The sequence below is a fragment of the Petaurus breviceps genome, unplaced genomic scaffold (assembly GCF_028583685.1).
Source record: "Petaurus breviceps papuanus isolate PSGF00001 unplaced genomic scaffold, PetGlider_PUasm1.0 208, whole genome shotgun sequence".
Classification (NCBI taxonomy): Eukaryota; Metazoa; Chordata; class Mammalia; order Diprotodontia; family Petauridae; genus Petaurus; species Petaurus breviceps.
This window is the reverse complement of record NW_027185852.1, coordinates 8,250,894-8,260,259: the sequence shown is the minus strand read 5'-3', so window position 1 is coordinate 8,260,259 and position 9,366 is coordinate 8,250,894.

The window sequence follows — 9,366 nt, the reverse complement described above, 5'->3', positions numbered from 1 at the left end:
CTCTCTCTCTCTCTCTCTCTCTCTCTCTCTCCCTCCCTCCCTCCCTCTCTCTCCCTCCCCCCACTCCCCTCTTTTCTCTCTTCTGTCTCCATATTTGTTCTCTCCTCCTTTTCTCTATCGCTTCTTTTTGTTATTACTCTTCTGTTCCGAGATGTCCAGTGACTCCTCATTGCCAGCTAAGTAAAGCTCATACTCTTCAGCTCCCCATTCAAGACCTTCCAGGATCTGATAAGGCTTGGCATTTCTAGCCTCGTTCTATGTGCCAGTTAATTAGCTAAGCCATGCACAGGCATGGCCTGTGATGTGCAGCCCCCCCAGCCATGTGCTCTGGGGCACCTTCTCTTGCTTCTTGCCAATAACCTTGTTCCTGGGGCTGATCACAGTGGGTTCTGCCTCCAGCTGTCAAAGACAAGGTCACAGGTCTTTTGTGTCAGGTTGAGTAATGAGGAATGTATCAGAGGGAGGAGTGTATTTTCCCACAGCGTAGTAGCATTATCTATAATATTTAAATAGCAGGTAAAGTGTGTGGTTAGGCATTGTTGACATTATAGCATTTGTTTTTCATGTGCTCTAGAACTCTCGTGAGTATGCAGATCCCAGGATGAAGAAGTAGAGATTGCGGGAGCTCAGTGGATAGAGCCCAAAGCCTGCAGTCAAGAAGACCAGAGTTCAAATCCTGCCTCAGATACTTACTAGCTGTATGACCTTAGGCAAGTCACTTAACCTCTGTCTCAGTTTCCTTAATCTGTAAAATGAGGATAATAATAGCGCTTACCTCCCAGGGCTGGAGTGCTCAGCACAACACCTAGCACATGGTGAGCTCTGTGTCAGCGCTCGACAGATGCCCCCTGATCACAGGCATCCCACTAATGTGACTTGTCCAGGCCCTCTCCTGTGTGGGCCATCGGGGCCTTCCTCGAGCTCTCTCGGCATGGGATGGATGGCAGTCCGGTAGTCCTCACTCTCACCACACGTCCAGCCCATCTTTTTCTATCACCCATTTCTCTGATGACACATTTTCCCTAGTTCTCCTGCATATGTCTTCAGGTATAATGGGGTGCAGGCTGCTCACACCCACCATGCATTTCTCCATTGCCCTCAAGGTGACCCTCAATTTCTGCTCTTCAGAGACCGGATTCCATGACTCAGCTGTACAAAGTCCGGGGAAGAATTCTGGGGCTAAAAAGATGATTGGGTAGGCTGCCTAGATGGCCTTTGTTTCAGGGAGAAGCGTGGGGGTCTCTCCCAAAGGTGATTCAAGTGGTTTCAGGGACATTCTAGATGAGGAACCTAATTATCATTTATGACCTTGTTCCTATAGCCAAATGTTTCCTGAATTCCAAACAACCCCTTCTGGGGCCCAATGGGCTGTGCCAACCTTCAGATACACCTCAGAAGGATGCCTGGGTATTATTATTGATGTCAGAAGGCAGGCTCTGCCAGTACAGTGATCCTTATGTAGCCAGCTACACAATCACACAAGCTTGTTGTGAGATCAGAGCAACATCCATTGTCATTGTACCTCTCCCTCTACCATGCAAACGCAGCCCTGTTCTTCCTCAACACCATGACCTCAAAAAACTGGACCCCTTAGTTTTCTCACAGGCCATCACCTCTCTGCTGTCTCTAGTCTCCTCTTTTCCTCATCTTGACCGCTTGGTAATTTAGTTAACCCTATGTTATTACTCTCTTCTCTTGAGTCCCTGGTCCCCTCATCTTATCAGTCTTGCCCTGCCAAGACTTAGCCTTAGGTCACCCCATTGTCTGCAGCCTCCCCTCCATCACACATGAGCTGCTGAAATGAAGGGGGTAGATTGCAGCTGTTTTCATCGGGTCCACTACAAATTCATGTTACATGACCTCAGCGGGCCCTCAACGTTGCTCAGCAATGCTGTCGTACCTCTCTCATCTACTCACTATATCCCCCTCTCCACGGTGGCCCCTCCAAACCTTCCCAACCCTCCCCCCCCCTTAGTGGAGAATTTTGCCTCATATTTTACAGAAAAAAATTGAGGCCATTCACTGTGGACTTCCTCTTCTCCCACCAGTCATCTGCCTTCTGCCACAGCTTCTCCTTCACCCTCCTTCACTCTCCCTCCCATTATGAGGTGACCCTTTTCCTTGATAAGGAGACCCTACCTGCACAAACAATCCCATGCCATCCTATCTCTTCCAACAGATTACGTCCTCTCCCACCTCTACTCTCTAACTCGTCTTTAATCTCTGTCCCCCGGCTACAAACATGGCCGTGTCTCCTTTTCCTCAAGAAGCCCTCGCTCAATCCAGCCATCGCTGCTAGCCATGGTTCCATGTCTTTTCTCCCATTTGTAGCAAAACTCCTTTTCTGAGGGGACTGCCTACAAAAGGGCTTCCACCTCTCCTCTGCACACTCTTCTTAGCTCCTGATATTACTGTTTCTAGCTTCAATATTTGAGCAGAATTGTCCCCTCCAAAGTTACTAATGATCTCTTAATTGTCTAATTGAATGGCCTTTTCTAAAGCTTCAACCTTCTCCACCTCTCTGCACGTTGACAGTGTTAACCCTCTATTCCTTGACACTCTCCTCTCCAGGTTTTGAGAATCCTTATCTCCCCTGGTTCTGCTCCTTTCCATCTGAACATTCCTCTGTCTCCTTTGCTGTATCTTCATCTGGGATATGCTCTCTAGCAATAGGTGTCCAGCAGAGTTGTTGGACCTAACCCCTCTTCTGTGGTGATCTCAGCAGCTCCCATGGATTTAATTATTATCTCTGCTGAAGATTCTCAAAGTGATCTATCCTGCCCCAGCCTCTTTGCTGACCTCCAATCTCACATCTCCAACTGCACGTTGGACATCTCAAACTCAACATGTCCAAAACGGAACTCGTTGTCCTGCCCCCTAAGCCTTCTGACTTCCCTGGTATTGTCAAGGGCACAGCTATCCTCCTTGTTGCCCCTCTTGTTCAGTCCCCAGGTACAATCTGTTGCAAAGGCTTGTAGGTTTTACTGCTGTGTCGTTTGTCTCCTGGGCCCCTTCTCTCCTCTGGTGCTGCCCACAGTCCTGGGCAAGCCTCATCCCCTCGACAGCCTGCTGGTGAGTCTCAGTCCACCCTCTCTCAGCTATCCAAAAGATCTGTCTGTATCACCCCCTACTCAGTGAGCTCTGGTGGCTTCTTAACTGCTCCGGGATCTAATATCAAACCGTGCCTAGTATTCAAGGCCTTCCCGCGCTGCCCCCTCCCCCACTGCACCCATTGCCCCATTTACTCTGTCATCCAGCGGTGCTGCCCTTCGCACTCTTCCTCAGACCAGACACTCTCGCTGTCTGCTCTTTGCAGACAGGATATGTTCTGTCCTCGTCCCTGCCTCTGGCATCATTGCTTCCTTGTCCTTGCCATCAAAAACCATGCTTTCTACGAGGAACCTTCCCCCTGTCTCTCCACTCCAGCACCCTCTCTCTGCTGGTTCTTTCCTCTTGATCATGTCTGTGTTTGTACATAGTCACGTGTGTAGAGTTGCCCCCATTACTCTGAGCTCCTCGAGGGCAAAGACTGGCTTTGCCTCTTTTTGTATCCACAGTGATTGGTAGGCACTTAATAAATGTTCATTGACTGGCCTGGCCTGAGTCCTGTACTCCTGGATCCTTATGGCTCAGCTCCTGGCAAGGAAGATTCCACTCTGCACCTAGAAAGGAAAGGGAGTCCTTCCCTCTCAGGCATGAATGCAAGAAAACGGCTCCAGCCAGCTGTCAGATGCAGACTGTTCTGGCTACCCAGCACACAGTAAAGAAGAGCTCCCACCCCCCAGCCCGGGAGGCTGGCGCAGAATGGGCGTGCTTGCCCTGCTCTCCTCCAAGAAGCGGTGTCTTTCCTATGGCTGATGCCCTTTTAGGTGGTCGAAGCCTGCCCACAGCCACTGTGACACCGATGAAATGCTTCGTCCTTTGGAAAGTGCCCATGTCCGTGTGGGCTCTGAGCGGGGGGAGCGCGGGCGTCACTCATCCACCCTTTGCAGATTGACCGACCAATACCCATCTCCACTTTGGGCTCTTGTCTTCCATTTCCAAGCCATGGCCTGATTATCTCCACTGAATGTTTTACTGATACTTCAGATTCAGAAGGTGCACCACTGAGCTCACCAGCAAGGCCTCGGTGCCCAGCCCAGCCCGCCCTGGGGCAGTTTCTCCGTTTCCACCTGTGTTGGTACCACCCTCCCAGGCTCCTTCCCTGACGACCTGGCAGGAGGGCATCCTGTCTTGCTCATTTGGGATGCATCCCATGGGGCCTCATAATTGCAATTTACAGAGAGTAATTCATGCTTTGCTGTTTTCCCCAGGCAGCCCTGCCCCAGCTGTGCTAGGCATCGTGCCGGGTTTGAAGTCCAAGGACCACGGTTCAGATTCCATCGCCCCTTTCCGAACTTCTGATGCCTTGCCTCTGGGTTACGGGGGTAGTGTCTGAGGCCACGTCCTGGGACTCCAGAGGGAAGGCTCTTGTAGGCAAATGTGCTTCCTCGCTCCCATTCAGGAGATAAGTACAATGAGGAATCATGGGATGGGAAGCCACAGCTGGAACAGACTCAGACATCATCTAGGTCAACTTATTCATTTTACAGGCGAGAAAATTGAGGCCAAAGAAGGCAAAGACACGACGGCGAAGGATTCCAGTGGCCATCTTCTGCTCTCTGTTCACTATGCTGTGCCGCTCCTCTTTAAAGCAGATGACTTTTGGGGGGCTAGGCAGTGCAGGGAATAGAGCACAGGCCCTGGAGTCAGGAGGACCTGAGTTCAAATCCAGCCTCAGACACTTAACACTTACTAGCTGTGTGACCTTGGGCAAGTCACTTAACCCCAATTGTCCCTCCAAAAAAGAAAAAAGCAGATGGCTTCTAAGACCCCATCCAGTTCCAGATCTAGGATTCTAATCCCTCCCAAAGCAAGCTCCTGAGGGCAGACACCATTGTTTTATTTTGTCTTGAAATCTAAGGATTCGCTATGTTTTTTGACCTTGGAATGCCTTGTCTCCTCGTCTTGGCAGTATGTTTCTTGAAGGCAGGAGCAGTTTCTTGCTGGTTTTGACTGCAAGGTCCTGAAGAGTGATTAGGGCCATCCCTACATCTTTCACCCCTTTACTGCCCTGTTCTCATCCTCTCCTTTCTGCCTAGCCTCCTCGTGTCTCACTCTGTGGAAGAAAGAAAGATTAGATGTTCATCCCCAAGGCTGCTCTCCTTCATGAGCACTGTGCACAACAAGCTAGGAACCAAACCGAGGGTGGAATGCAGCCCTCAGAAAACAGTGACTGGCTTCTGTTACCGGAGGAGAGTGCCTAGGATGGGTAGGGTATGGTTAAAAATGCCACTGCATTTGGGGCTAGAAGGTAAGGTTAAATATGAATTCTACTAATCGCTGGTTGGGTGACCTTGGGCAAATCATACAGCCACTCAAGCTTTCTGTTGCTTCATGTATAAGATCAAGTATGGGGCCATTTGGATGGTAAAATTATCTTGAAAAGTCCCTCCTGGCTCTGAATTTGTCACCCAGGCTGGGTGCCTGGAGCTTTGCCTTAGGACACCACAATGAGGGTGCCAATGACACTTTATGTCCTTAAGCACAGTAGAAACAACTAAGCTCAGCTCCCAGTGATTGAGAAGAGCTAGGAAGCTTCCAGAGGGCATGCGGCCCCACCAACCCCTCAGGCCCACAATCACTGCCTCCCTAGTAGAAGTTCCAGGGTCTCTGTTTCCCAGTGCCAAGGACCAATGTCCTACCCAGTGCCCCTCAATGGAGAGCGCCTTTCATGATGCTTGTCCCAGGCACAAAAAGTATCATGAAGTATCATGGAATCTTTGTTCTCTTGAATGTGCCATGCTGCCTCCCTGAAATCCCCACAGATGGCTCTGGAACCAGTGCCTCGGCCTAGTGCCTGTCTGAAAGTGGAGACAAAAGCTCTGTCTCAGGAGATCAGATTTAGCCTTTGCTTCTGGGGTCTCCAAGGCACCTCTGTTTTATCTCAGGGCAGTGGGAGACTGCCTGCTGCTGCTGGATATCCTAGGGCCTGCCCTGACATTCTCATTTCCCTCTAGGGTAGAAATGAATGGGTCAAGATACCTGAAGCTATAATCTCATTGAAGCTCCCGCACAGTGGGGCTTATGTGGTAGAAAGGGTACCAGCTGTGGACTCAGGAGAGGTCTGTCAATCACTGCATGAGCCCTGGCCTCAGTGTCCTCATCAGTAAAGTAGGAGGCCAGTCTAGATGACCTCTAAGGGCCTCCTAGCTTGGATTCTAAGATTCAGTGATCCTACAGTGGGGAATCCCATGTATCTGTGCAACAATACTGATTCATAAACTTGATGTTATTCATGAATTATTAAATTTATTAACCATTAATAATTAATTTACCACTAATGATTAGTTATTACTAAATAATAGCTGACATATAACACTTCATAGTTTACAAGTATTTTACTTGTTTAATTCAATTTGACATTTATTAAAAGCCCAGTAGAGGTGATTCAGTAATGAAATGACAGTCCTTGCCCTCAAGGAGCTTACAATTTAAAAGGAGAATAACTTGAGTACATGGATCACCATGACCCAAGGCAGAAGGGGACAAGGAAGAAATCTGACGGAGAGAACTCTGAGCTGCGTGGTCAGGTAAGGCTTCATGGGGAAGGCGCATCTGATCTGGGCTGTGAAGGAAGAAGAAAGGCATTCCAGTAGGCAGAGCCAAAGTTGGTAGGGAGAGTCCATTCCAAACATGGGGCACAGCTTGAAAAAACACAGGGAGGGAAGAGGGTCAGATAAGAGCTGGGAAGAGTGGGGAGCCAGCTTAGTTAGAATGTAGATTATGTGAAGAAGCGTGTGAGATGTGGCATGTAGAAGGGTCGGTTAGACCTGGACTGTGAAGGATCTTGAATGCCAAAATAAGGAATCTGTAACTTACTCAGTAAGTGATGAGGAACCACTGAGAATAACAACATCAGTAACAATAATGCAGTATGTGTATGCTCTGGCTCCCCACTCACTCTCTCTCTGTCTCTCTTCCCTCTCTCCCATCTCTGTCTCTGTCTTTATCTCTGTCTGTCTATATCTTTCCATCTTTTCCATCTCTTTCTGTCTGTATCTTCTCTTTTTCACCTACCTCTGTCTTTTCTCTTCCCTTCTCCTCTTCTCTTCTCTTCTCTCTTTCCACTCTCTCTGTCTCTGTCTCTCTGTCTCTCTCTGTCTCTGTCTCTCTCTGTGTGTCTCTCTGTCTCTCTCTCTCCTCCCCAATCTGTTTCTCTATTTCTGTTTCTTCCCTTTCTCTGTCTCTCCAGAGCAAGGCTACTACATCAGTCCCTTAGGGTTCCAAGGTACCCTGATGATTTGGGAGCTGCTTTTTATTTATTTATTTAAAATTTTCTTAAATTAAATTTTATGTTTATTTTTAGCTTACATCATTCATTTCCACAAGATTTTGAGTTACAAATTTTCTCCCCGTCTTTCCTCTACCCACCACCCAAAAACAGTGATCCCACTGTATATCCCCTCCCTCAATCTGCTCTCTCCTATATCCTCCCCCATCCCCCTCTGACTTTCCAGTATGGCAAGATGGATCTCTATATCCCAGTGCCTATATATCTTATTTCTCAGTTGCATGTAAAATAATGATTTTTTTTTTAACATTTGATTTTAAAACTTTGAATTCCAGATTTTTCCCCTTCCTCCCTTGTTACCCACCCTTACTGGGAAGATAAGCAATTCAATACAGGTTGTACATGTGTAGCTACGCAAAATATTTCCATAGTGGATATATTGTGAAAGACTGACTATATTTCCCTCCATCCTATCCCGTCCCCTACTTGTTCTATTCTCTACTTTGACCCTTTAGAGGTCAAAGTAGAGAATACTTTAGATTCCTTTTTGGGGGACAAAAGTCCCTTTCCAAAAGTGTGTGCTTCCAACTTCCCTCCCCCCCAACCTGCCCTCCCCTCCATCATCCCCCCTCTCATCCCCTTCCCCCTACTCTCCTGTAGGGTGAGATACCCTATTTAGTATATATATCATTGCCTCCCTAAGCCAAATTCAATGAGAGTAAGGTTGACCCATTCCCTTTTGCCTTCCTCCATTGTAACAGTTTCCCCTTGCCTCTTCTATATGGGATAATTTACCCAATTCTGTCTCTCCCCATCTCCTCTCATTATATTCCTCTCTCACCTCTCAATTTCACCTTTTAAGTATCATCCCTTCCTGTGCCCTCTGTCTGTGTATGCCTGTACACATATACACACACACTCACATATGTATTTATATGCCCATATACCCTCCTATATAGACATATGTATGTATGTATACATATATATACACACATTTATGTTCCCTTCAATTGTTCTCATACTGAGAAAAGTTTCATAAGTTACAATTATCATTTTTCCATGTAGGAATGTTAATAGTTCAACTTTGATAAGTTCCTTATGATTTCTTTTCCCTGTTTACCTTCTCACGCTTCTCTTGCTTCTTGTATCTGAATGTCAAATTTTCTGTTCAACTCTGGTTTTTTCATCAAGAATGCATGAAAGTCCTCTGTTTCATTGAATAACCATATTTTCCTCTGAAACATGATACTCAGTTTTGCTGGGTAGGTGACTCTTGGTTTTAATCCCAGCTCCTTTGACCTCCAGAATATCATATTCCAAGCCCTTTGATCCCTCAGTGTAGAAGCTGCCAGATCCTGGGTTATCCTGATTGTGTTTCCACAATATTCAAATTGTTTCTTCTTGGCTGCTTGTAATGTTTTCTCCTTAATCTGGGAACTCTGGAACCTGGCTATAATATTCCTAGGAGTTTTCTTTTGGGGATCTTTTTCAAGATGTGATTAATGGATTCTTTCAACCTCTATTTTGCTCTCTAGTTCTAAAACATTAGGGCAATTTTCCTTGAGAATTTCTTGAAGGATGATTTCTAGGTTCTTTTTTTGATTGTGGCTTTCAGGTAGTCCAATAATTTTTAAATTATCTCTCCTGGATCTATTTTCCAGGTCAGTGGTTTTTTCAATGAGATATTTCACATTGCCCTCTATTTTTTTCATTTGTTTGGATCTGTTTAATAGTATGTTGATTTCTCATAAAGTCATTAGCTTCCATTTGCTCCAATCTAATTCTGAAGGAATGATTCTCTTCAGTGAGCTTTTGAGATTCTTTTTCCATCTGGCAAATTCAGCTTTTTAAGGCATTCTTCTCCTCATTGGCTTTTTGAGCCTCTTTTGCCATTTGAGTTAGTTCATTTTTTAAGGGGTAATTTTCTTCAGTCAGGTTATTAACTCTCTTTTCATGATTTTCTTGTATCATTCTCATTTCTCTTCCCAATTTTTTCTCTACTTCTCTTACTTGATTTTCAAAATCCTTCTTAA